This window comes from Sus scrofa, chromosome 13 (genome assembly GCF_054392235.1).
Source record: "Sus scrofa isolate SSC_HxYL_T2T_F1_AM1 chromosome 13, Sscrofa_HxYL_maternal_Yorkshire_Landrace_v2.0, whole genome shotgun sequence".
Taxonomy (NCBI): domain Eukaryota; kingdom Metazoa; phylum Chordata; class Mammalia; order Artiodactyla; family Suidae; genus Sus; species Sus scrofa.
The window spans coordinates 223626044-223653288 of record NC_139395.1 but is presented as its reverse complement, the minus strand read 5'-3'; the positions used below and the strand labels follow the sequence as shown (position 1 = coordinate 223653288).

Genomic DNA, 27245 nt, shown 5'->3' with positions numbered 1-27245 from the left:
CGTGAACGAACCACAGGGGTGGTTTTCCCCTCCCTGGTCTGGTCCAGACCCTGCAGGGGTCACATCTCTCTTGCTTCTGAGTCTGGTGCTCAGCCCCCCGTGCGAAGCCGTTACCTGCTCACGCGTCTCTCGAGTCCGAGGTCTTTTCTTTGCGAGGCCGGCAATTCTGGTCTTGCAGGTTTGGGAGAAGAAATTGGAGTACGGTGAGACTGGGCGGCAGGGGCCCAGATGGGAGGTCACTGGGGCCATGGCGGGGCCTCCGGCCCTCCCTGCGGGGTCCTTGCTGGGTGGGTTTGCAGACACCACTGGTGTCTGCCCCACAGTGAGGACGGGTGTGAGGGGTGCAGGATGCCCACACTGCTGGGCTGGTGCCCCAGGCAAGGTCACCAGAGAGGTGGGATGGCCTTGGGCACAGCCTCAAATTCGCACACCCCAGAGTCAGGGCTGGGCAGCAGATCTGTCCCCGCATTGCTCCTGGGGCCAGGTGGAGCTCGCAGCCACCCTGAGGGTGGAGTTCGGGGGCTCGCGGCCCCTCCGCTGTTGGAGGGGGGACTGGCGGCAGCTCGGCGCCCTTTCCCTCTCCTTCCTCCCAGGAGCCTTCCCGACCCCTCCGGGGGTGCAAGGGTGTCACTGGCCCCAGAACAGCCTTTGGGGAGCAGGGACGGCCCCGTGTGAACCCAGGCTGGGATGGGGGCAGGAGGGGCCGCAGAGGGTGGGAGGTGTCTGGACATCCATGCGAGGCGAGAGACGGGCCCAGGTCCGCAGGGACTGGGCTGGGAGGCTGCAGGGTCTTGGGGGGCAGTAGCAGGCCTGCTGCAGGGTCGAACTGACCCCTGCCTCTCAGGTGACCCTGTCCAGGCAGCTGAGGTCTCCAGGGGGCAGAGACAAGGCCTGGGGTGGGGGGAGGGGATGAGGGGCCTTGGGACAGGGCCCTGCAGGAAGGGTGGGGGGACTATTTCAGGTCTCCTGCCCCAGGGGTGCCCCAGAGACTCAGTGTGCTGCACCCCATGGTGCCCAGAGGTCCCACAGGCCACCCTTGGGGACCAGGCCTCCGAGGGTCTGGGGCGATAGGACTCCGCCCCTTGGCAGGAGCCCTCCAGGAGCCCCCTGCCCCTCTCAGGTCCCCGTAACACCAGGTGCCCCCGAAAGAGCGCTCAGGGAAAGGAGAAACCGTCTGCCCGGACTGTCCTCTGCCTTGGGGTCAAAACCACGAAGCGGTTGGAGCAGGAAGGAAAGAACGGCCCCAGGGGCACGCCCTTGGGCGCTCAGCTCAGCGCGGAGCAGCCGGGAGCCCTCCCCACCGGCTCGCGGGAGCAGCAGCGCCCCCTCGGCGGCTTCCTCACCGCAGCCGCAGCCGGGCGGACGCCTGTAAAATTCCCTCTTCTCTCCCCCCACTGCCGCCTTTGCAGCAGCCGGTGTGAAGGGCCAGGGCCGGGGTGGGGGCGCTGCAGCCAGGGATCAGGGGCCCCCAGACACGGGTCCCCTCAGGAAGAACAGCAGGGCAAGTGCAAGGGTTTTTAATGGAGGGGCTGAAGGAGTCCGGGGCAAGGCGGTGAGACCAGAGCAGTTCCCTCCCGCCCTGGTCTCCCGGCAGGAGCGCCTCAATAGGGATGCATGCCCACGGGTGATGCCCCCCCACTGATGGGTGACGCTCCTCATGGGTGAAGCTCCTCATGGGCGATGCCCTTCTGATGAATTATGCCTTTGATGGGTGATGCTCCCCCGATGGGTGATGCCTCCCTGACGGGTGATATCCCCCTGATGGGTGATGCCCCCATGGGTGATGCCCCACTGGCCCGGGCACGTGGAGAAGGTGGACACACCCTGTGGGCAGCAGGGACCCCTGCCAGACCTCGCTGTCTTTGCCTCAGGCCCTCAGAATAAGTCCGTCCCCACAGAGGATGAGAATGGGCGCTCCTTCCATGGGCCGTGTAGCCCTCAGCACCTCCTCTCCATGTGCTCACAGCACAGCGTGCAGCAGCGAAGGTGGTCCGCAGAGTGACCCCACGCTGTGCACCACGCCACCCACCAGCTGGCAGTGCCCCAGGCCACCCAGCCGGGGCAACGTCGAGAGCACCCAGCCCACCATTCGTGGCCGGGTTTGCAGCCATGGCCCCTGGAGCACGGTAGGCACGGGTCCTTCCTGCCAGCTCTGGGCAGCTCCAGAGCCCCACCTGATGGCTCTCTTCATCCTCTGACGGACCACCTGCCAGCCTGCAGGCCCAGGGTCCGCGTGTGGGCCCCTCTGCTGATGAGGCCATGGTGCGGTCACACCTTCTGGTCGGAAGTGACCAGCACGGATGGAAGCCAGACAGCTGCCCTTGCCTCCGTCCTGGAGTCCGAGGCCCCAGCTAGACGGTTCGGATGCGCTACCCCTGGAAGCCGAGTCCACTTTGCTGATTGCTGACGCTGTGAGCGCTGATTTCTGTGTAGAAATGGCACTTTCTGGGAAAACTGTGCATTTATACCGGCAAACACGACTTTTCAGGGCACAGAGGGCTCCCCCTGCCTTTCGGGTCAGACTCGGGGTCGGTGGGCAGATCTCACCCCCTCTGTCCTGGTGGGGAAACCGAGCTGGATTGTCGTGCCCGCAGACAAACCGAGCTGGATTGCCGTGCTGGCGCAGCCGAGCCCTTGCCCCCGACCGCGCACCCCCCAGGCCCACCAGGGCCGCGTGAGCCGTCCTCCACGGGCTCCGAAAGCTCGGGCTCCACCTGATAAGACCTTCCAGACCAGAAGGGCCCAGAAGATGGGGTGACCTGGGGGGAGTGCAAGGAGCCTGCCCCCCTGAGTGATGGAGGCGGTGTTTCCGGAAGTTTCTGCCCCTTCCCGGGCGTGGGTGTTGGAAAGCCGCCTTCATTTATAAACACCAAAGACCCAAACCCTCTTAGCATCTGTTGAACAAAACCGTTTTTGATTCCTTTTTAAAGTCTCAACTATGGAGTGAGTTCCTTCCCAACTTAGAGCATGATTCATCAAGGAAAATGCTTTCCATGGCTACACATGTGGTTGCCATGGCGATGAAGCGGTGCGGACGTCGCAGCTGGCAGGGATGCCAGACCGACCCGTCAGGCTCCGAGGGCAGAGACCGTCCTGGCTCCTGTCCCTGCCCCAGCTTGGCCACCCCGCCCTTCTGTCCTCGTCTCTGCGAGGGCCCCTCTCCTGGCCGGCTTGACTGTGAGGTCCAGAGGCCTGGCCCCGGGCACCCGGGCACTGGGGCACCCAGCGCGGCCTGTCTCCCAGCCTGTCTGCTGACCGCAGGATGAGTCAGCTGGACCGGAAGCAGCCGGTGGTCGGATGGGCGTGAGGGCGCGGTGGGCTGGGACGTCGTCTCCAGGGGCCGAGAGGGGCGGGCCCGTCACGCCAGGCTGGCCCCCCGGGCAGAAGCGCTGGGCACTGGGGCATCTGAGTCACACTGACCCGCAGGCGGGACCCGCAGGCGTTGACTCAGGTCCTAACTGACGGTCGGCAGCGGGAAGGCAAAGCCCAGAGAAAAAGAGGCCAGGGTGGGAACGGCAGCCGCTGCCGAGGAGGGGGTCTGGGCTCCCAGCCTTAGACGGGAAACCCTGGGGAGCCGCCACCACCTGTTGTCGGCGAGGGCTAGGGGGTGGGGGTGCCCCCGTCAGCAAGTGTGAATTAGAACAAGTTCATTGCCAGAAATGCATCCTGCAGACTTATTTGCAAAAACTACCACAAAATGCATGGTTTTTATCGAAAAAACGTGGTGACACCCCAGAGACTCAACAATAGGGATTGTTCAGTCAATCACAGGCCACGGGGAACGGAGCTGGATGGTGGCCTGGCAGGGGGCTGCCGAGGGACAAACTTGTCTGCGGAGGCTGGACGCCCCGCTCTGGTTCCTGGGGGCCCCGGGGGAGGCTCAGGCTCCCCTGTCTGCCCGGTGTTCATTACCGCGGGCCTGTGCGACCTTGTGTGAAACTGCGCTGAGAAGCTGTCCCCAGGCCGTTCCCACCTGCTTCCCAGGATGGCAGGACCGCCGTCCAAGCCGCTCTGGGAAACGTGTCGTGCACCTGGCCTGGCTCCCGGGCCACGCGCCTTGGCCTAATTTGCTCTGTCCTGCTGCCCAAGAGCCGAGAACTCTACTCTCTGGTGGGAATCACTTAGAGGCCGTGGCTGTGAACCGTCTCTGAAAGAAACACTGAAAAACTGGGGGCGGGGGGTGTCGTCTGGACGAGGTCAGCAGGTGCCGAGCCCGGGGTTCTGGGTGGTGGGCTGATACCTCTGCCCAGCTAACTACCAGTGAGACCCGAGGCCTGAGGTCATCCCCCAGGCCCCGCAGGATGTTGTGACAGAGTGGGAGTGGGCTGGCCTGGGGGGCTTCCCACGCCCCATCAGAGGCTGCTCGGACCCCCGCGCCTGTGATGTCTGGTTTCACAAAGTTCCCAGGGTCTGTGGCTGAGGTACGTCTGGTTCCCGGGGAGGTCCCCTCCGCCCCCCGCAATGAAGAGAAGGTATTTCTTTGCCAGAGTGGGGGAGTGGGCCGGGCAAAGTGGGCACAAGGACCCTGGAAGACGGGCCAAGGCAGGGTAACGGCGCCACGGGTCTGAGGGGTTAATCTTTCCCCAGCTACCTCATGCTGGCCCCTGTTCCGTGGAAAAAGCAAACCATCTGGCAGTGAAACGCCTTTCCCGGCTGTCTGAGGCTGTGGGCGAAGCTTGGCAGCCGTCCTCAGAGACGGAAGACTAAGATGCAACTGGGGGCCCACGGGAGGCCCAGCGGGGTCCTGGGGTGAGGCCTTCCCAGGCAGTGACAGCCAAGGGCCACCCCCCAGCAGGGCCCAGAGCCCACCAAGTGGGGCCCCCAGGACGCCAGAGCATCCTGTAAACAATAGTCGCTTCCTGCTCTGCTGGCCTTGGGGGGCTGGTCTCCAAGGCAGGGCCCTGTCCTGGCCCGTCTGCTGGGCGTGGGCAACGAGGCCATGGACAGGACCCTGGGCTGGGGGCAGCACCCCCTAGACCTACCCCCCCCCGGCTCCCTCACCCCCACCTGAGGGTGGGGGTCCCTCTTGCCTGGCAGGTGGTGATGTGGGGCCAGGACTCCCATGGCACAGGGCTGCCCTCCTCAGCAGGTGGGGGCTGGGCAGTAACTGCGGCGCCTCCCTCTCCAGCTCCCTCGAGGGCAGGGTCACTGGGGCCTGATGAGACCCTCGTGCTGAGCTGCAGGCCCCGGGGCTGGTCTCCAAAATGATGCAAGGTCACTGCACGCTGGCAGGCATGTGACCAGGGACTTGGCGGCAGGCCTGTCCACCCCCTTCACACGGCTGCTGAACAAGGCCTGTTGGCAGGGGGAGGGAGGGGAGGCCAGGGCCCCTCCTGACCAGCAGCCCCCCACCCCCACCACGGACAGCCCTCCAGACCTCTGGACCCCAAGAAAAGAGGGCGTGCTCCCCGCCGCTGGCCATGCGCGGCGTCACCCGAGTCCCGGGTGACCACACACTGTTCTGCAGCCCCCCCCCCCCATGTCCTTCCCTAACCCTTCCCAGGAACAGGGTCTGCAGGGGCCACTCAACCCTCTGTCCTAACCACAGTTCTGGGACGCTGCTGGCATCGCCCAGTGTCCCCGAGACCCGGAACCCGGAGAGCAGGGGCCGTGGGACCAGCGCTGTCCCCTGCTGGCCGTGTGACCTCAGGACGGGCGTATGGGCTTCAGAGGCTCCGTGTCCTCGTTTGTCCAGAGACGTCCACACACAGGCTCAGGGCTGGGAGCTGCAGGAGGGGCGGTGGCAGGGGTGTGGGGGCGGCGGGGGGGGGGCTTGGACGTCGGTCCGGGCGGACCCGCCCTGCCGAGCCGAGCCCGAGCCCACATTTGGTCTCCATGTCCCCCGCGTTTGCTTCACATCCGCAGACAGAGGCGCTGGGTGTGGGGGCAGACGGGCTCGGGGAACATCTGGGTTCTCAGGAACTCGCGGTGGCGGGAGGGGAGCGCTTGGCCCGTCGAGTCGAGCCGGAGGAGGGGGCTCAAGAGCAGACGTGCTGTTCTGGGAAAACCCTCCAGGGACCTGCAGTTCGCAGCTGCTCTGAAGAAGCTCAGGGAAAGCCTTCGCCCCCACTCCGCCCAGGCCTGCGGGGGTGGGGCGGGGAAGGGACGTTGTCGTGCCTGTCCTGGGCACAGGGGGGCACAGGGTCTGGGCCCCCCCAGGTGAGGGGGCTGAGTGGGAACCCCCCCACCCCGTCCTGCCCCCCGCAAAGCTGAAGGAAGAAAAGGCTCCCAGACCTCTGACCTCCCAGCCAGGCTGTGGGGTCCTGGCCTGGGCCTGGGGTCAGCCCTGCTCTGAGAGAACATGAGCTTGGGTAGAGGGCTTGGCCGGTGGTGCCCAGGTGAGTGTGGCCAGGCCGGTCCAGGACCCGGGACCCTAGACCCCAGAAATAGGACCCCCACCCCGGGGACTCACAGCCCACTGTTGTCATGCAGCCTGGTGTGGAGTCTGGGGGCAGCATGCAGGGGCTGGTGACAGGCTCTTGGGGGAAGGACAGATGGACATAGGGTGGGCAGTGGGTGGCAGGGGCTGGAATTGCAGGGCAGGCCTGTTTCCGGTCCACCTGGAGGGGTCCGTCCAGCCCGGGCCGGCCTGCGGCTCCCACAGCCGCCCTCCCCCACCCCAATCCCGCCCTGCCGCCCGACAGGAATCAGGAAATGACGAGGAGTCCTAAGGGGTCGGCCGGCTGGGTGAGTGTGCAGGGCCTGGGGCGCCCTCTGCTGCCCGTCGGGGCCCTTGCGCCGGCTGGGCCAGGCGGGACCGCCCTGGAGGAGGGCCAAGCGGGGCTTCCTTTTCCTTTTTTTCTTTTCCTTTCCTTCCTTCTCTTTCCTTTTTTCATTTCTGTTGCCTTGGGAGACTCACCCAATAACACATGTGCTCCATTTATGGGGGAGAGCGGCACACGCTCCTTCCTAGGGTTTCACGGCGGCTTGTCTGAGGTCTTCAGGTCCTTTTGAGTTATTCTCGTGCAGGGTGGGAGGGTGTGATCCGGTTTCGTTGATTTGCACGTGGCTCCAGGTTTCCCCAGCAGCAGCACTACCTGAGAGACTGTCTTTTTCTTCTTTTTAAATTTAGGACACACCTAAATGTATTAGAAATACCAACTTCAAGTCCAGTCGGTTCAAATCAGCACGTTCCCATCTATGCCTCACGCTCTTGGGTGGAAACGCACTATGAGAAACCACCCGACCAAAGGCAGGTCGAGGGTCCCCTGGGGACGGGGGCTTGCGTGGCCCCTGACTGTCCCCAGGTCCCAATCCTTCCAGAATGACAGACATCGGCCCAGAGGCCCACGCAGGGCTCAGGAAGCGGGGCCTTCTGGCGCCACCCCACGCCCGGTGGTGGGCAGCCCAGCCCAGGCCAGCAGTCAGCAGGCTCTGCCCGGGGCCGCGGAGCACCTGCGCCCACCTCTGGCTCCAGTCAACCAGGCCAGCGCTGCTCCTGGCCTGCAGCCGCCGCCGCGGGAGTGTCCCGCCTCAGGTCCCTGAGGCTCGAGCCAGTGCTGGCCGTGCCAGGAGCCCCCGGTCACTGTCCCTGCGATCCTGGACTTCGGGGACACCCCCAGCCTCGTGGGCCCCGAGCCCCGCCAGGCCCGGGTGTGTCCACCCTGAGGCAGGAGGGCGCCAGGACGTTAACATCACAGCTGGGGGCGTGGGGGGGGCCTTCGGGGGCTCTTTTGCTCATCACAGCCTCACGTGCGGCCTCTGTGTCCTCGGATGCACCTCAGGCCACCCCAGGGGAGCCCGTCTCTCACCTTCCCACCTGGGCCTTGCACCAGCACCTGCTGTCCCCTCCTGCCCGGGCTCCCAGCCCCTGGGGAGGGCGGGTCAGCAGGTGGAGCCCGGACGGGCAGTGACCACGGGCGCCCCAGGGGGCTGCCCCCCACGAGGGGAGGCAGGTGGACTCCCAAGGAAAAGGGGGAGGCGGCCAGGGGCGGGGGAACCCTGTTCCTCCTCCCAGGCCGGTCACAGTGTCACAGCACAGACGCCCTCCCGTGAGCGCGCCATCTGCCCAGCAGCGCTGGGACCCCGCGTCACTGTGGCCACCTCCCTTTCAGACCAGAGGCCACGGACACCAGGGCCAGGCTGGCGCTGCGGCGGGAGGAGGGCGGCTCCCTGGGAGGGAAGGTCAGGGTGGCTGTGGCTCCCGCCCAGGGGGTTGGGACAGGTCTTGTTAAGTTGTGTGTCGCTACTTCATTTTTCTTTCTTCCACCCGGGCTGACGTCCTTCGGCGGCTGCAGTGGCGCCATCTCTCCCAGACCTTGGGTGCTGATCTCACCACCTGACACTTTAGGGAGCCGTTTCCTGTGGTTGCTCCTCCCGAATGCTCCCGGGTCTCACAGAAGCAGATCGCCTGCCGGCCTTCTTTTCCAGCGCCCGTGTCTCTAGCAGCTTCGCCCCAGGACCGCGTGGCGTCCCGCACACGGTGAGCAGAGGCGGAGATGCTGGAGAGACGCCCTCGGTCCCAGAAAGAAACGTTCTCATCTCGAGGGGCGGGGCGTCGGGCCGAGAGGCGTCTGAGCAAACCGACCTCATTCGAGCAAGTCCAGCTTCCGAAGATGCTTCACAACCGAGGCCCCACCTCACGTAGGTGCAGGGCCGGCTCCAGAGGGAGGAGCTCGCAGGCATCAGACCAAGCGGAAAACTGGGGAAAAAACAGTGGAGGACGTTGATGTGGCCTCTGGCTAAGAAAGGACTTTCTCAGGCGAGACTCAAAATCCACGAACCAGAAGGAAAAGACTGATAAATTTGACGCGTTGAAAAAATCATCCAAAGACACTGAAAATTTCCAGAGCAAAACACCCCAGGGGAGTGATCACAGCCCACGGACTGACAGAGACAAAGAGCTCCTGAAAAGCCATGAGAACGACCCGCAGCCAACAGGAAAATGGCAAGAGCCGTGCACAGGTGTCCCACGAAGAGGAAACCAGGTGGATCTTGAGGGTATAGACAAAGAGTCTCGGCGAGGTCGGGAGTCGGGGGTGCAATTAAAACCACACAAGGACCTTCAGCCACGGAGAAGAACGCTGAGAGGTCACCCAGCCCCAGGACCCCACCCACAGCTGCTGGGAGCAGGTTTTGGCACAGCCACTTGGGAAGACGACTCGCAGGATCCAGCCGCTGCCCTGTGCACGCACCTGGAGAGCTTCCCGGCGGGGGTAGGGACCTGGTTTCAGATGCCTCTGAAAGGGCCTCCTTCAAGCAGCCTCAGCCACGGCCGGTTGCCTGTGGCCATGAGGTCTTCATTAGCTGTTGAGGGGGGGGCAGTCCAAATATTAGTGTTTCCTGTGAAATACACACTCTGTGTGAGGAGGCCCCAGGAGAATGTTTGTGTCAGCAATCTTTACAGCAGAAAAAGCACCCTGGAAACAGCCCGGATGCCATCTGCCACGGAACAGACATGTGGGACCAGAATGCTGTTTGGCTGTGAAAATATGTGGGCTACAGTGTCAGCAGCCACACACAAAGTCGCGTAGAAAATGCTGGCCATAGAGAATATGCAGTCAGGGTGACCCCACTCATTGGCTTTTACAAAACACGCAAAGCTCAACAGCACAGCCTGCACAGCACAGCCTGCAGGGATGTGTAAAATGCAGCGTGAACAGTAAAGTGATCAAAGTCTGCGGGGCTGAGGGGGGCAGGGAAGTGGGCACATGGGCCTCTGAGGGAAGTGTAGGAAGCAAATGTATGTTTACTGAGTTTTGTATTGACCATCAGTGCATTATAGTGAAGTCTCTTCACTTCTCCCTGTGGGTGTGAGACTTCGTCTGCTGTTGTTTCCAATGGGGCATCATTCCCACAAACGCCCCCTTCTGCCCTTGCTGTCAAGTATCGTACATTTGGAAGTTTTTAAATCACAGTTTCAATTTTAGTTCTTGTGCTTGGTCCATTCATCTTTTCTATTTCATCTTAGTTTAGCCTTGAAAGATTGTACTTTTCTAAGAATTTGTCCATTTCTTCTAGGTTGTCTGTTTTATTGGCATATAGTTGCTTGTAATAGTCTCTTATGGTCTTTGTATTTCTGTGATGTCCATTGTTACTTCCGTTTTTCATTTCTAATTTTATTGATTTGAGTCCTCTCTCTTTTTTGCTCGATAAGTCTGGCTAGGGGTTTATCAATTTTGTGGATCTTTTCAAAGAACCAGCTTTTCATTTCATTGATCTTTTCTGTGGTTTTCTTTGTTTCTACTTCATTGATTTCTGCTCTGATCTTTATGATTTCTTTCCTTCTACTAACTTTAGGTCTTGTCTGTTCTTCTCTCTTGAGCTGCTTTAGATGTAAAGTTAGTTTGCTTATTTGAGCTTTTTCTTGTTTCCTGAGGTGGGCTTGTATTGCTATAAACTTTCCTCTTAGAATGGCTTTTGCTACATCCCATAGGTTTTGGAGTGTCATATCTTCATTGTCATTTGCTTTTAGGTATTTTTTAATTTCCTCTTTGATTTCTTCTGTGATCCATTGGTAGTTTAGTAGCATGTTGTTTAGTCTCCATGTGTTGGTGTTTTTTGCAGTTTTTTTCTTGTTGTTGATTTCCAGTCATATAGCATTGTGGTCAGAAAAGATGCTTGGTATGATTTCAATTTTCTTAAAGTTACCAAGGTTGGATTTGTAGCCCAGGATGTGATCAATCTTAGAGAATGTTCCATGTGCACTTGAGAAGAATGTGTATTCTGTTGCTTTTGGATGGAATGTCCTATAAATATCTATTAAGTCCATCTGGTTTAATGCATCATTCAGGGCCTGTGTTTCCTTATTGATTTTCTGTCTGGTTGATCTGTCCATTGCTGTAAGTGGGGTGTTAAAGTCCCCCACTATGATTGTGTTATTGTCGATTTGTCCTCTTAAGGTTGTTGGCAATTGCCTTATATATTGTGGTGACCCTGTGTTGGGTGCATAGATATTTAAAATTGCTATATCATCTTCTTGGATTGATCCTTTGATCATTATGTAATGTCCTTCATTGTCCCTTAAAATATTCTTCATTTTAAAGTCTATTTTGTCTGATATGAGTATTGCCTTCTCCAGCTTTCTTTTGATCCCCGTTTGTGTGAAATATTTTCTTCCATCCTCTCACTTTCAATTTGTATATGTCCCTAGAAGTGAAGTGGGTCTCTTGAAGACAGCATATATATGGGCCTTGTTTTATCCATTCAGCCAGTCTATGTCTTTTGGTTGGGGCATTTAGTCCATTAACATTTAAGGTAATTATTGATATGTATGTTCTTATTGCCATTTTATTAATTGCTTTGGATTTGCTTTTGCTGCTCTTTTTTCTTTCCTTCTTCTCTTGTTCTTTTCTGCCTATAGACATTCCTTTAGTATTTGTTGTAAGGCTGGTTTAGTGTTGCTGAATTCTCTCAGCTTTTGCTTATCTGTGATGGTTTTGATTTTTCCTTCAAATCTGAATGAGAGCCTTGCTGGGTAGAGTAATCTTTGGTGGAGGTTTTTTCCTTTCATCATGTTAAGTATATCATGCCACTCCCTTCTGGCCTGCAGAGTTTCTGCTGAAAAATCTGCCCATAACCTTATTGGGGTTCCCTTTTATGTTATTTGTTTCTTTTCCCTAGCTGCTTTCAAGATTTTCTCTTTGTCTTTAATTTTGGTCAGTTTGATTAGTATGTGTCTTGGGGTGTTCCTCCTTGGGTTTATTTTATATGGTACTCGTTGTGCTTCCTGGATTTGAGTGAGTGATTCCTTCCCCATGTGAGGGAAGTTTTTGGCTGTTATCTCTTGGAATATCTTTTCTGTCTCCCTCTCTCTCTCTTCTAGCACCACTGTAATACAGATGTTGATGCTTTTAAGTTGTCCCAGAGTTCTCTGAGACTCTCTTCATTTGTTTTCAATCTTTTTTCTCTTTTCTGTTCTGCACCCATGATTTCCACTAGTCTGTCCTCCACCTCACTTATTCGTTCTTCTGCCCCCTGTATTCTGCTGTTAGCTGCTTCTAGTGAATTTTTTATTTCAGTTATTGTATTTTGCATCTCTTCATGTTTAAGTTGTATATCTTGTATCTCTTTGGTCAGTGTGTCCTATAAGTTATCCATCTTTGCCTCCAGTTTATTTCCAATGTCTTGCATCATCTTCAGCATCAACAATCTACAGTCTTTTTCCTGGAGGCTAAGAATCTCCTCCTCACTTAGCTGTTTTTCTGGGGTTTTTCCTTTCTCCCTCATCTGAGTTATAGTTCTCTGTGTTTTCATGTGTATAGGTTTTTGGTGTGGTGACCTTCTTATAGATAATAGAGTTGTATCCTCTCTTACTTCTGATGTCTGCCCCCCCCCCCCCCCCCGTGCCGTGGCTGAAGTCAGTATGGGGGGTTTGCTGTAGGCTTCCTGATGAGAGGGGCTGATGCCTGCCCACTGGTAGGTGGAGCTGATTCTACTCCCTCTGGTGGGTGGGGCTTAGTCTTGATGGGATTAGAGGCAGCTGTGTGCCTGAGGGGTCTTTAGGTAGCCTGTTTACTGAGGGGCAGGGCTGTGATCCCACCTAGATTGTTGTTTGCCCTGGGGCTTCTCACGTTGACTGATGGGTGGGGCCAGATTTTCCCAAAATGGCCCCCTCCAGAGAAAGGCAGCTGCTGAATATGCCCAGAGCTTTGCCTTCAATGTCCTTCCCTCACAACAAGCCACCTTCACCCCTGTTTTCCCAGGATGTCCTCCAAGAACTGCAGTCAGGTTTGACCCAGATTCCTATGGAGACCTCGCTCTGCCCTGGGATCCAGTGCGTGTGAAAGTCCGTGTGCACCTTTTAAGAATGGGGTCTCCATTTCTCCCAGTCCTGTGGAGCTCCTGCACACAAGCCCCACTGGCCTTCAATGCCAGATGCTCCAGGGCTCTTTCTCCCCGTGCCAGATCCCCACACGTGAGAGTTTGATATGTGGCTCAGAACTCTCATTCCTGTAGGTGAGTCTCTGTGAACCGGTTAGTTTCCAGTCTGTGGAGCTTCCCACCCAGGAGGTATGGGGTTGTTTATATTGTGTAATTGCCCCTCCTACCTCTTGATGTGGCCTCCTCTTTTTCTTCTGGAGTAGGATATCTTTTTTAAGGTTGCCAGTCCATTTGGGTGAAGAGTGCTCAGTCTTTAGTTGTGAATTTTGTTGTTTTTAGGAGAGAAGTTGAGCTCTGGTCCTTCTATTCCGCCATCTTAATCTTGTCCCCCTGTTGACAGTTTTTTACTTTCAGTACTTTGAAGTGTCATCTGACTGCCTTCTTCCTGCCTTCGTTTCTGATGAAAAGTCAGCTGTGACTATCCTTGGGATCCCTTGTATGTGACAAGTCGTTTTTCTCTTACTGCTTTCAGAAGGTTCCCTTTCTCATTGGACTTCCCACCCACCTGCAGCCTCTGCATATGGACAGCCTCCTTTTTCCTAGACATCTATTTATATTGTCATCTTACCACACTCTAGCCCCCTCTGGTCCTGTGTGGTGGCACCAGGGACAGAGCACTGCCTGAAGAATCAGGTTCCTGCCCCCTCATCGGGCCCCCACGCTCACTTCCTCAAGTTAGTTTTACGATTAAACTTGTTTAAAAAAATTAAAGTCCAAAATATTGGATTTCAATATCTTGTCTATGATGCACTGAAATGTGGGTCTCCTGGTGTTTATCCCATTAGGAACTGTGAAGCTTCTTGGATATGTAGATTTTTGCTTTTCACCAAATTTGAGAAGTTTTCAGCCATTACTTCTTCGGCCATTTTTTCCCCTTTCTGTTCTTCATGTTAAATCATCTCTTTTGATCCATCTTTAAGTTCACTAATTTTTTTCTTCTGTCAGCTCAGATCTACCCTTGATTCCCTCTGGTCAGTTTTTCAGAGCCGTTATGATGCTTTTTGACTCCAGATTTTCTATGTGGTTCTGTTTTATTATTGATGTAAAATTGACAAAACATCATGTTGGTTTTGGGTGTACAGTGTAATGACTTTGTATATATCTCAAAATTGTCGCCACACACGGTCTTCTTAACATCCTTGTTTTGTTCTTTCCGATCATTTCTGCCTCTTTATTTTCACTATTTGATGAGTCAGTGTCGTCATCTTTTCCTTTACTTCTTTAAACAAGCTTTCCTTTGGGCCTTCGCACATATTTATAACAGCTGCTTTCAGGTCTCTGCTAAGTTCATTTCGGGGCTCCCTCAAGGAGTTTCTGGGCCTGCTTCCTTCCCCCGCCCCCGTGGCTCACATTTTTCTGTCTCTGTGAATGTCTCATAATTTCTTTTGTGAAAACTGGTCATTTAGTCAGTATGTTCAGGTATTCTGAGTGTTGATCCCACCCCCTCCTCACCCAGCTTCTTGTTTGTTGAGTGACCTGCTTGTACTGATTCAGGAAGCCTGCTCCCTCTGTGTCCAGACTCTGAATCTTCCCTTTGCTGTTATCTGTAAGTCTGGCCTCTGAGGGGTTGCTCGAGGTCACGTGGCTTTCCATTTGGGTGGGTTTGGCCTTTTATAGTTGGTCTGTGTTGCTAGAAGGCTGCTCTCACACTTTGGGGGCTTTGTGCGTTTGCCTGAGTTCAGCTCAGAAGTTCCCTCTGCGTCTGGAAGCTCACAGCCTCAAGCACACGCAGTCCCCTGACCGCCAGGAACGGCAGTGCTGTACCAGGGCCTCCTGCCTCTCCGTTGGTTACCAGCTGTAGCTCTACACTTTTGAGCAGTGCCCTAAATTCCTTCCTAGTCTGACCCGATGCAGTCACGTTCCTCAGGCAGTGCCAGGGCATGACAAGCTCTGCGGCTTACTCTGACCCCTGTGACTCTCCTTGGGGCTCCCTTGGTGCTCACTTTGCCAGCTGTTCCACCAGGATTCTCCTGCCAAGTGGGGCCTGTGGGGCCTGTGGGGGATGGGCTCCCACCAGGCTGTCCCCACCCACACAGTACTGAGGGGATGCAGGATCTGTGCTGACACTGGCTACCATGCTGTCCCCTCCACTGAGAACCTGGGCAGATGGGGGACACGTGTCTTCTGAGTCCACCAGAGTGGCTCCTACACGCCCAGACCCAGGTGGCCCCGACCTCGAGGGCGAGGCCTCTGCTGTCTTTCTTGGTTCCCACAGGTTTTGTGGTGTCGATGCTTCTTTAAATGGCCGCCTTTGCTAATTCTGACCAGGCACTGGGTGTCTCCTTGGGGGAGAGGTTTTGTCGAGCCCCTCGCACCAGGATATCAGGAGCCACCTCCCAGTTTGTATGTTTCTAAAAAGAAGGAAGCCAAGGACGGACACCTGCGAGTTAGGGGTGATGTTTAGCTCAGGGTCTCCCCTTTCTGCTCATCTCTGACTTTTGAAATGAACACGTGCTCAGGCAACAGAAAAGAAACAGCGTCTCCTAAACGTGAGAATGCATGATGCTAAACCGCCAGCCCCGGACACACCATCCGCTCCCTGTAACTTGTGGGCAGACACTGCTCCCCACTCCAGCCCTGCTAATTGGGGGACCAACCCCTCTCTGTTTTCTGCTGTTTGTTTTTGTTTTGTTTGGTTTGGTTTGTTTTGGTCTTTTTTAGGGCTGCACCCATGGCATATGGAGGTTCCCAGGCTAGGAGTCGCATCCGAGCTGCAGCTGCTGGTCTACACCACAGCCACAGCAACGTGGGATCCGAGCCGGACCTACACCACAGCTCGCAGTGATGCCGGATCCTTGATCCACGGAGCGAGGCCTGGAGTCAAACCCCCATCCTCAAGGATCCTCGTCAGGCTCGTTACCGCGGAGCCTCCCTCCTTGGTTTACCCTCCCGTGTTTCCTTGGGGTCTTTGCATCACAGGCAGAGTCCGGTCACCCTCCTTCCCGGGCTGACGTGTCTCTGTGCTCGAGGCCGTGGCTGTTGTGTGCTGTCGGCTGCGTGGCTGGTGAGGGAGGCAAGCCCCCCACGCCCCTGCTCCTCTGAGGCTCCCGGAGTGGGGTGGCCTCCCAGGCTGGAGCCTCTGTCTCTCCGGCCTCGTGTACAACCTTCCCGGGGCCCAGATGTTCTCCCAGAAGACGCCCCTCCCTGCCGAAGCAGGCGACTCAGGGCCCCCGTTACCGCCTGGCTGGGAGCCGCCCGGAAATAGGGCTCAGCCCAGCAGGTGGAAGCTGCAGAGGAGAGAGGCTCGGGCCGCTCTGACCCCAGTCCAGTAGCCCATGGCCAGTGGGCCCTGCACCGTCAGGGGCCCTGGAGCAGCCCACCCCGCTCCGACCTGGGTTCAGCTCGGCTCTCGCTGTGTTATTTGTACGGCGACGTGGTCTCTGTGGTGCCTCCGCACCCACACGGCAGAGCTTGTTTATTTGAAGGTCAGAAGCAGGGGTGCCTCCCTTCCTGGTGTCGGCTCACACACGCCCCTGTGAGCGCCCCGTGCAGCTGAAAGGGGGCGGCTGGGCTTGCGCCAAACTGTCAGGCAAAGCCAGGCCCCGTTTTTCGAGCCAGCGGGATCTCGTTTTGGACGGTCCTTAGGGTGTAAATAGAAACCAGCAGAGCTGAGAAAGCTTGCGGGGAAGGAGCACAGATGATGCTAAAATTAAACAGCCTGTAAATTCTCAGTCTGGGAATTTAGCAGAGACACGAGGTGGGCGGCCTGACAGCCAGCAGCTGGACGGCCCCTTCCATGCCAGCCAGAGGCCTGGGGTCTCTGCCAGCTGCCTGTGGGGGAGGTGGCTCTGCCCCAAGGCCAAGAGCAGGTTTCCTGGGGAGGGTCTTTCCTGGGCCGACCCCAAGGCGGAGAACATTTCTACTGTTGGCAAGTGAGCTTGTCCTCAGGGAGGAGGCAGGAAGCACGCCCACCACGCAGCTGGCCTCCCACGTGGCCCCCCAAATCCTGCCCGGTTGCCAGGACCGGGGTCTGAGGTCCCTGCCCTCTGCCTGGCCGCAGACACCTGGGTGCTGGGCAGGAGCCTCAGGGACCGGACACAGGTGTGACCCCATGTGACCACCGCCGATCCAGCCTGAGGTCGGGACAGAGGCAGGCGCCCGGGAGGCCCCAGCTGCCTGACGTCAAAGCCCGTCTGGGCGGCCTGGCCGTTCAGTGGGTGGATGGGCTCTCGCTCCCCGCTTCTCTCCTGCACGTGCAGCTCGTACGTGTCTGAAAGGGGGGGGCAGGTGCTGAGCCTGGACAGGGGTGGGGGTGCGGGTCTGCTCTGAGGGCTGGTCAGCCTGGCCCCGCACCTCTGCCTGCAGCCGTGAGAGTCCACCGCTCGTGTGGCAGGAGCCCGCATGTAGTGAAGAGCGGCTGCTCGAGGCCACTGGGGCGCGGGAGGAGCTGCCCGTCCAGGGGCCTCTCGGGGCCAGTGTCTGGGACTGGGTGAGGGTACAGGGCAGGAGCTGGGCGCCGTGGGCAGTGTGGCCGGCTGCCAGGCCCATCCCGGAGGTGGTGAGACCACAGCCTCGGCCTGACTCTGAGGGGCTCCTGCAGAACCCCATCACCCCGCCCCGCCCAGCTCTCCCCCCAGAAACCCCCCAGCTGGGCCTCGCAGTGAACAGCTGGGGGGCTCTGCCCGGCCTGGGCACCCTGCCCAGTGCCAGCCCTGCGCGCCTCAGCTGTTCTTGCCCGCCTCCTTCTCTGTCCCTGGGGAGCCCGGGGGGCGCTCCCTGGGCCGGTCATTTCTGGAGCGGGGCTTGGGCCAGAGCCCCGTGGTTCTCTAAAGGCCCTGATGGGTGGGGGGCACCGCCACGCCCCAGCAGCCCCCGACCCCCGAGCAACCCCGTCTCCAGGGGGACCCTGAGGGGACCGGTCCCAGCGCACCTCAGTGGAGGAGCTGCCTCCACGCCTCCAGGCTGCGCCCGTCTCGAGGGGCATGTGGAGGCCTCAGGACAGACGCGGCCCAGCTGACGGCGCCTAAAGCCCAGTCTCCACCGGGAGGCCCCACGAGGCCTCTGCCCTGGGCACGCCTGTGTTCCCAACGCCCCAGGCCCCCGCTGCGTGCACACCTGAGCCCGCTCGCTCCCGGCGGCCCGAGCCCCCCCTGGCCAGTCCGGCCCGTGGGTTTACAGAGGGAGCGGACACGCAGGTGGCAGCTTGGGCGGCAGGGCCGAGGGCGCTTGCGATGGCCTCGCAGCGGCTGCGCCTGGGCTCTCTCTCCGGCGGACCTTGTCCCCAAGTGTGCGTGGCCTGAGGTGCCCACCCCGGGACCCGGGGCCCTCCAGAGGGACAGGGCCCCCGAGGAAACGCCGGGCTCTGTCTGCTGGGTGGCCTCCCCGGGGGCGGGGGATGCGCTGCCTCCGGGCGGGCACAGGGGTTGTTGCGGAAAATAAGCAAACCCCGACTCACGGGCAGAGCAAAGACTCTCATCTGAGCCCCACGGAGCCGGCAGCCCGGGCCCCAGTGAGGAGCTGCTCCAGGGGCGCAGGGCTGGCGGCAGGTATCCGTCGCCTCAGAACAGACCCGCACGCGGGTCTGGGACACAGGCCTTTCGGGGTTAAAATCAGGGACCCGTGTGGCCACAGCGCGTTGGCCGGGCCTCGGCCCCGGGCGGGTCCCATCGCAGAAGGAAGACGCGGTGCGGTGGCGTCTTTATCTCCGACACAGATGCTCTTTACCTTCCGGTCGGTGTGTCCTTTTCTGTAACAGTGAAAGCGGGTGGACCGTGTGTGTGACAGGCCAGACGGGCTGTTCCGTTAGCGTCCAGTTCAAGGTCCCCACGGCTCGGCTCAGAGCGTTCCTTCCTCCGGGGACCGAGGGCCTGGAGGCCGAGGGACCCGCTCGCTGCCCAGGCGCCGGTGGAGGGGCTGCCGCGGAGGCCGGGGCCGGGCCGGCGACGGGCTCGGGTCACGTTCGGGGGTCCCGGGCGGCCACCTGCGGGCACGGGAGCCTTGGCAGCTCGGGGACCGTGGACGCCCCAAGCTCGGAGCCGCGGGGCGGGACTCCTGGGCCTGAAGGTCCGTGCAGCTCCGCGCTGCCGTCTGCCCCCCAGGGCCGTGTGCTCTGAAGACGGTCACCTGGACTTTGAGACCCCAGACGGCACCCGTCTGACCCAGAGCCGGTGACCCCACCTTGGGAGGGGCGTGACACCTGGCAAAGCGCCCCCCGCCCCATGCACATTTCTGCTGAAGCTGCTTCCGGGGGAGATAAACAGGCCTCCCCTCGAGGGACACGGAACGGCCCGAGGGGCCGTCCCAGCGATGACGCGGCCACTCGGCCAGAAAAGCGGGGCCTGGGCCAGGTCTCCTCTGCAGCCCCCCCCCCCTCCAGCCACCACACTGGGACCTGCAGGGGAGGGGCCAGGACAGGGGTGTCCCCACAACGGCGGGGGTGCCAGGAGGGACCAGGGCCCTTCCACAGGCCTTTCTTTGGGGGGGGTGGAGGTGGGGGTGCAGAGGTGGAGCTTGGAGGGCGTGGGGGTGACCTGGCCACCGGCAGACCCGGAGCCTGTCCCTGGCCTGGATTCTCAGTGGGCCCTGCTTGCCTGTGCTTGGGGGTCCTGCCACACACCCCGAGCCCCCCGTCCCCAGTGTATCCAATAAAGTGTTCCCTAGATGAGCCCCCTGGGTCCCTGAGCTGTGAGGACGAGGGCAGCTGTGGGGCCGCGGGAGGACACGTGGACCAGCTGGGAGGGCAGGCATCGGCTTCTCTGAGCTCATGGGATCCTGCGGGGTGGCCCCTGATTTTTCCTCAAAGACCCGCAGGGGCCACCCGGCCACCGCCTCCTGGGGTCACGGGCAGGGCTGACCCCCAGGCCTCCCCTGGCTCCACTCCAGGGCCCATCCAAAGGGCTTGGCTGAGCCCTGGCTGTGGGGTGGTCAGCACTCAGGAAGCGACATCCAGGTGGTCGGGGGGGGGGGTGCTGGCCCAGTCCCCACCAGCTCCTCCCCCACTGCACGTCCTGGGGCTGTGGGCATGGCTGCGTCCTCGGACGCCCTGCTGTAAGGAGGGGACATCCCCCCCCCAGGTCCTGTCCTGCTCTTGGGCCTGTGAGGTAGGAAAGGACGAGACAGGGACCCCGACTTTGAGGCCACAGGATGCGGGGGTCCAGCTGCCCTTGGCACTTCCTGTCCTGCCCAGAGCCAGGGGCCGCCTGGCGTCTCGGTCCCCAGGGACACCCACGCCACCTACACGGCCCCCACCCACTTGGGGGGGGGAAATAGGATGGGGCCTGGCAGAGCCCAGACCAGAGGAACAGGCTCAGAGTCTTGTCCTCTGCGTAGTGACAGCTGTGGGAGTTGGCTTTTGTTCACAACCAAGAGCCTCTGGCACAGGGACCCTGGTGACAGGCAGCACCTCGAGGCGTGAGGACGCGTGAGGATGTGTGAGGACCGCCTGGCGGGACCTCCCGGGAGAAGGCGGCAGAAGCTGGGGCCGGGAGGGCGGGGGGAGCTGGCTCAGGGGACGTAGTTGGTCTGTGTGCCGGGGGTGGGGTGTGTGTGGGGGGAACGGGTAGGCACAGGCCTGGAGCTTGTGGGAGCCAGGTGGGAATAGGTGAGGCCACATGGGGCCAGGAGGGAACAGGTGAGGTCAGGTGGGAACAGGTGGGGCCAGGTGAGAGCAGGTGGGAACAGGTGAGGCCAGGTGGGGCCACATGGGGCCAGGAGGGAACAGGTGGGGCCAGCTGGCTCGAGCTCAGACACCGAGGGGCAGTTCTCCCTCCCAGGCAGGGAGCCAAGCCAACTTTCTTCCCAGGTGGCAGCTTCTGTGGCTCAGGGTCTGTGTCGCCCGTTGCCCGCGGTAAGGACGCCAGCCCCTGGGAACTCCTACGTGTGAACTTTGCCCTGGTTTCGCGTCCCTTTGCCTCAGACCGAGGGTGACAACCGGAGTCCTTTGTCCCTGGTATTTTGTTTCCCTGTTTCCCGCTCAGGCCCCTAGTGGTGAATATAATTCTCCGCGGGACTGGGGACCCCCAGAGCATTCATGGGGGTCCCAGTGGGGGAGGGAGTGAGGGCGCCCTGGCCTGGACACGTGGCGGGCCGGGTCCGGCGGGGCCGAGGCCCTGCCGCGAGGTCTGGGTTCCAGGGGCTGCGCCGACCCCCCACCCCGCTGCTCATCCCCCGGCCGAGAGAAGCGCTTTTCGGGGCGTGTGGGGCTCCCGTTTCTACAGGCGGCACGTCTGTCTATGGAAAGGAGGTAACATGTGGGGGCGACCGGCCAGGACAGGGCGACGCGAAGCAGGGAGCCGGGGTCCCCACGAGAGAGGGCGCAGCCGACCGACGGGGGAGCAGCCGCTGGGGGCTTGGCTGCACGCAGAGCCCCAGAGAGGCGTCGAAACGCGGGAAACAGGAAAACAAAATACCAAGGGACAAAGGACCCCAGTTGTCACCCTCGGTCTGAGGCAAAGGGACGCGAGACCAGGGCAAAGTTCACGCGTAGGAGTTCCCAGGGGCTGGCGTCCTTACCGCGGGCGACGGGCGACACAGACCCTGTGCTCTTACGTTGATGGGGTCACCAGGCCTCTGTGACCCGAGAGTTCCTCGCCCTGAGAAAAAGCGTATTTTCTCCTCGGTGTTTAAGGAGACAGAGAAAACCTCAGGAAATTTCGAGACCATAGTCTCTGAAGTGCGAAAATTTTAAAAGTGTTGATAAGGAGAATGGGAAAAAACTCTACCATGGGGAAAAAAACCCCTAAGCTCTCCAATCACTACATCTAAAATGAAATAATGCCTCAAAGACAGGCTACTCAGAAAATAATGCATAAATAAAAACACTGAAACCTATGCGATATGGTTAAAATATTTACTTAAAAGCATATTTTAAAATATCTATATTACTAAAGCTGAAGACAAGTGGACACAAACAAAACTGGTTTTTAATGTGAGAAGAAAACAAATTTTAAAAACAGAAGAAAACCGGAGTTCCCGTTGTGGCTCAGTGGTAGTGAGTCCGGGTCGTATCCGTGAGGACACGGGTTCGGTCCCTGGCCTCGCTCAGTGGGTTGGAGATCCGGCGTTGCTGTGAGCTGTGGTGTAGGTCGCAGATGCGGCTCAAATCCTGTGTTGCTGGAGCTGTGGTGTCGGCCGGCAGCTGTAGCTCCGACTGGACCCCTGGCCTGGGAACCTCCACATGTGCAGTCCTAAAAATAAATAACTAAATAACTAAATAAAAGCAGAAGAAAAGTGGAGGAAAAGAATGAATAAAAGTAAATATGGCGTAATTAAAACAGAAAAATAATGAAATAATGAATAAACCTACAAGCAGATCTTTAGGGGGGGAAAACCCAGTAACATAGACTAAAAACACTAGATAACGCCATCAAGAAAAACAGAGAAAGCAAACAGACTTCTCAAAGAGGAAAGGAAATAAGCACAGAAGCAGAGGAAATGAAAGGATTAGCTGAGTCTAAGACAGAAACGAGATGAAGCGGATAATCTTCCGGGAAAACCAACTCGCCAGGACGGCCCGCGTGGAGTCTGAGCCACACAGCGTCCAGTCGCCCTGCAGGCGGGGGGCGGGGGGGGCGGGGCGGGGAGCGAGTCTGGCGGGGCCGCTGGCGGGGCCCTTGGCAGGGAGGGGAGGTGCAGGGAGAAGCAGGACCCGGCCCGCCTGTGCCCGCGGGTGTCTACATCCCCCTATGGTCGGGGCGTCCAGGCAGCAGGAGGACTTGTCCTCTGTCCCGTGTCCTTCTGCTTTACCTGATTGGCAAGAGTCTAAGCACGTGTATTACTCTGCCAAGAACACACTGCGTACCTTCGACGGACGCGTGTTGACGGGCGGAGGACGAACGGAATGTGGTCCAGCCCCGGAGCGGAGCGTCGCTCAGCCTCGAGGAGGAAGGGCCCTGCAGGTGTCAGCACACGGACGCACCCGGGGACGGCAGGCCAGTGACACGAGCCAGTCCCAGGAGGACCACCCGTGCCCAGTCCCGGGACGTGAGGTCCCGGGAGTCAGATCCGTGGAGACAGAAAGCGGGGGGCGCTGGGAAGTGAGTGTCTGATGGGGACGGAGTCTCCGTTCAGGAGACGAGAAAGTTCTGGAGATGATGGCGGTGGCGGCACGGCAGGGCGAGCGTACTTGATGCCACAGCACACGGCACGGTTAGGACGGTAAATGTGATGCGACCTGCGTTTTAATCATCAAAAGGTCAGGTAAAAGCTTTTTTTTAATGAAGAATAAACCCGGAGGGTGACCGTCCCAGGAGCAGCGCTGGTGTCGTCTGTGGCCGGGCAGTGTGGGTCCCGCAACCTCGCCTGGCCTGGCTGGACCCCACCTCCAGGGCCGGCGTGGCGCTCGGTCACGGGCCTCAGCCCAGGGGTCACGCGTGGTCCCCCCGCCGCTGGGGTCAGGGCCAGCCGGGGCGTCCTTCACCCTTCCTCGAACAGGCCGCGACCAGGCCACCGCCGCCTGCGCTGGAAGCAGCTCGCCACGGTCCCCAGGGAGCGAGGCCCCTGTCCCGCTGCGTTCGGGACCAAAACACAGCGTTTTGGATACTAGTTCTTATACCATCTTCTTGGCTTCAGTGCTCACATTTTAACGGTGTGGAAACAGTCAGATTGGCGGGAAAAGAAAATGGGGCTGGGATCTCCATCCCCGTCTCTCAGGTGGGGTCGGAGGCCACCGAGGGGGCCTTACAGGTGAGCCAGCCCGGACGGACTCTGACCCTGCGACCTGGTGACGTCACCCGGGGTGTGTGGGGCGAGGGCGCCCTTGTTCTCAGGAGAAAAGCAGACACAGGCTGACAGCCAGGAGAGTGGCTCAGCGTCGGGGACAGGCTGGAGGGACGGGACCATGGGTCCACAGCTGAAATTTTCAAGTTTTCTGTGCATTTTAAATTTTATGCTAGGAAGCATGTATGTTTTATGTCATGGGAAAAATAACTAGACCCGTCCTACCATCTGGGGCTGAAATTCAATTCTAAATTCCTAGGCCCGAACATTCAAGAGCATGCTCCATCACCCTCCAGGCTGGAGGGACGTGCGTTTTGCTAGCAGACTCCACATCTGTTTGGAAAGTTCGAGAAACCAAGCCAAGACTGTATTTTGCTCACAGACTTGCGTCTTTCCTTTGCAGGGGCTGCAACGCTCTGAGCAGGAAGCTTCTGCAGCTGCCGGCGTGGCCCGGGCAGTGCCTGGTCCCCGGGCTCCCGTGGGGAGTAGCAGGGGGCAGCCCCTCGGAGGCCACAGGCGAGGAATGCCCCCCCCCCCCCCGATGGAAACCTGGGGCTCGGGGAGGTGAGCAAGGTGGGAGCTGCTGGCTTCAACCACTGACAGCGTGAACCCGTAGGCACCAGCCTCCCCCTTGGACTCACCTCCACGTGGCACCTCCAAATTTAGAGCGACTTTCTTTCTGGATTTTAAATGCCATGGAAAGATCAGGACTTCACTGTTTTGTTTCAATTTCACCCGTGATTCCAAAACCATGAACCTACATCCTGTCGTCATCTCTGTCTGCACCTGAGAGATTCCTTTTTCTGGCAAATGATCCATAAGAAGACACGGCGACTTTCTTTGACCTCCTTGACCCGCCGCACGCAGGCCTCCTGGAGGCGCAGCTGTCGGGGCGCGGACTCCGCCTCTTACTCGAATTCTACTCAAGGAGGCAGAAGGTGGCCCTCGGTGCTCCTGGCCAGCGGGAGGGAGGCGGCCCGGGTCAGGAGCCGGCTGGGTCCTTGGGGAGGACGCGAGGGGACAGGCGGGGTGCAGGGCAGGAAGATGGGGCCCAAGGAGGCGAGCAGCCCATCAAGGAAACATACTGTCCCCTGCGCCCCACCCGCCCGCCCCCCACAGCCCCGGCTGTCAGGGGGCCTCAGCCAGAAGCCCAGGGAAGCTTCTGATGACCGGACCATGAGGGGGAGGACACAGGAGCTGCTTCCTCACTGAAGTGTGGGCAGCCCTGGCTGGACACCCAGGAATCTTCCGAGGCCTCTCGGGGCTCGGCCACCTCAGCCACGGCCTTTGATGGTCTCCACATGCGGGGGGCCGAGGCCACTGTCTCTCAAGGACACAGCTTCCTCTGTCCCCCCAGACACACTCTTGTGACCTCGACAGAGAAGTCTGATGGGCTTAGATATTCATGACTGGTCCACGCGGCCTGGGCACCCAAACATGGTTTATTTTGATCATTCGACTCTGTCCCTTTCTATCCTATCCCATTCTGTCTTCTTAGGGCCGCACCCGTGGCGTATGGAGGTTCCCAGGCTAGGGGTCGAATTGGAGGTGTAGCCGCCGGTCTACGCCAGAGCCACTGCAACGCAGGATCCGAGCCACGTCTGCGACCTACACCACAGCTCACGGCAATGCCGGATCCTTAACCCACTGAGCGAGGCCAGGGATCGAACCCGCAACCTCATGGATCCTAGTCAGGTTCCGCCTGAGCCACGAAGAGAACTACCAACTATACTTTAATAACAAAAAAGAAAGAAAAAAAATAGAATTGAGCAACATTTTCAAAATTAAAAATTAAAAAAAAAAAAAGGCGTCTCAGTAAACCCCAAGACTCAGCGAGGTTCAGGGAGACTATGAATTCTTAGCGTGTGCAATACATTGGGAACGTGACATTGGAAGGACACCTAAGAGAATCTCGTGTGTTTAGACATCAAATAACATTTTAATAAGTAACCGTGGGAATATGGAACTCTTGAGGGAAATGAAAGAAATACTTAGAATCGAATGATAATGAAAATACCATATGTCAAAATCCATGCACTCAGCTAAGGCAGTGCCTAGAAACTTAGAGTCTCAAATTCACTAAGTAAAAATAGAGCTTAGCATAGAGTTCAAATATCTGAAAAAAGAGCAGTGCTATAAAACAAGCACAAATTAATACGTAAAGGGAAATTATAAAGACACGGACAAAAATCAGTGAAACAGAGAAGAGTGAAAAGTGCGTAGCCAAAGTCATTGGCTGATGCTTTGAAAATATTATGAAGCTATTTTGTTCTGACAATGCCGAGCAAAAAGAGGAATGAATGACAACAGAGACCTAAAATGCAGAAATAACTATAGATAGAACATGGGATTAAAAAAATCCGAACACATGATGAGAGCTGTCTTCTAAAAGTTTAAGCGCCAGGGTCCCATCAGAGAAAACCTAAAACGCCAGAGCTGACAGCAGAAGAGACAGAAACCGCACAGCCGGTAGGTGGGCTTGAGGGCAGCGTGAGAGGTGGACACCAGGCCGGGACCAGGACTGGCTCTGCGCCTGGGCTGCCCGCCGACCGCACGGGTGTGAAGGGGGGACGGCGGGGTGAGGAGGCCTGGGCGTGACCTCCCCACGAGACACGTCCTACGTGTGGAGGAAGCAGCAGTGTGTGAGCAAGGCTGCCGGGGAGGCGGGGGCTGAGACGCCTACAGAGAGGGTGGGTGCGGTTGGCGGCTCTGGGTGTCCCACGCAGCCTTGGAGAGTGACAGAGAGAAATCCGATCGGGCGAGCCCTACAATTGCCCCAAACGGCCTTGAGGTTTCCAGGCGGTGGTGTAGACAGAACACAGGCGAAGCTCAACGAAAGACATAAGAAAGTCACGATAAGGCCGAGGCAGTGAGAGTCTTCAGGAGAAAGCGCTGGTAAGGACAGGGCTGTGCGCGCACCCACACACACACACACACACACACACACACACACGCGGAGAACCTCAGCTCTGCGGAGGCCCCTCCTCCGCGGTCAGCAGGTGCTGCTCAGCGCGCCTGGAGGAGAGTCCTCGAGGAAGAGAGAAGCACCAGCTGGAAGGGCCAGAGGGCGGCGGACCCTCTGCAGGAGGAGACGCGGCCGCACGATCCCAAACGAAGCCCTCGGAGGAGAAAGGATCAAAACATGAAAGCAGCAGCGGTGAGCTGCGGGCCCAGGTCGGGTGTGCGGTGTTTGTGTGTCGCGAGGCCCCGGGCCGCGGGCTGGGCAAGGCGGGGGCAGGAAATGCATTGGAAGAAACGGGGCTGGAAAACCCCCCAATGTCAGGAACAGGATCCGTCCGCGCAGGTCCTAACGGCTCCGCGAGGCCCGAGCACAAGAGAAACAAGAAGACGCCACCAAGACCCGCCGGAGTGAAGTGGCTCAAACCCAGGAATAAAAAACACCTCTTTCCGAACGGTCGGGGGCGGGGGCGCCGCGGAGGCAGGATGGGGACCCTCCGAGTTCCTGCGGGAAGCGACGCGAGGCAGACACCGGGCCCCCTGCAGAAGTGCCGACCAGACGGCCGCTGGAGCCGGACCCGGAGTCCCGCACCCCGCGACGCTGAGCGCCTCCCAAAACGCAGACCTGCCGCAGAGGTTTTTCGGACACGTGGCACCCGAAGGCCTGTGTCCCTGTGAGGAACGGGCACAGGACAAGGACACGAGGTGGCCACCTGCACGGCGAACGGGAACGACAGCTAACCCTCGACCGACGTGGATTTGAACGGCACGGGTCCAACTTAGACACGGATTATTTTCAGGGCCTACGT

At 58.9% G+C, this 27245-nt stretch overlaps 1 long non-coding RNA gene across 1 annotated transcript; it reads right to left on the bottom strand.

Annotated features, from left to right (window-relative positions):
* Positions 1 to 1501: 1501 nt before the first annotated feature.
* Positions 1502 to 6602, bottom strand: LOC146397941 (uncharacterized). The gene is made up of 2 exons (XR_014825284.1): positions 6413 to 6602; positions 1502 to 6081 (listed from the first exon to the last, which is right to left on the bottom strand). It is a non-coding gene; the product is annotated as an uncharacterized LOC146397941 (long non-coding RNA).
* Positions 6603 to 27245: the final 20643 nt, after the last annotated feature.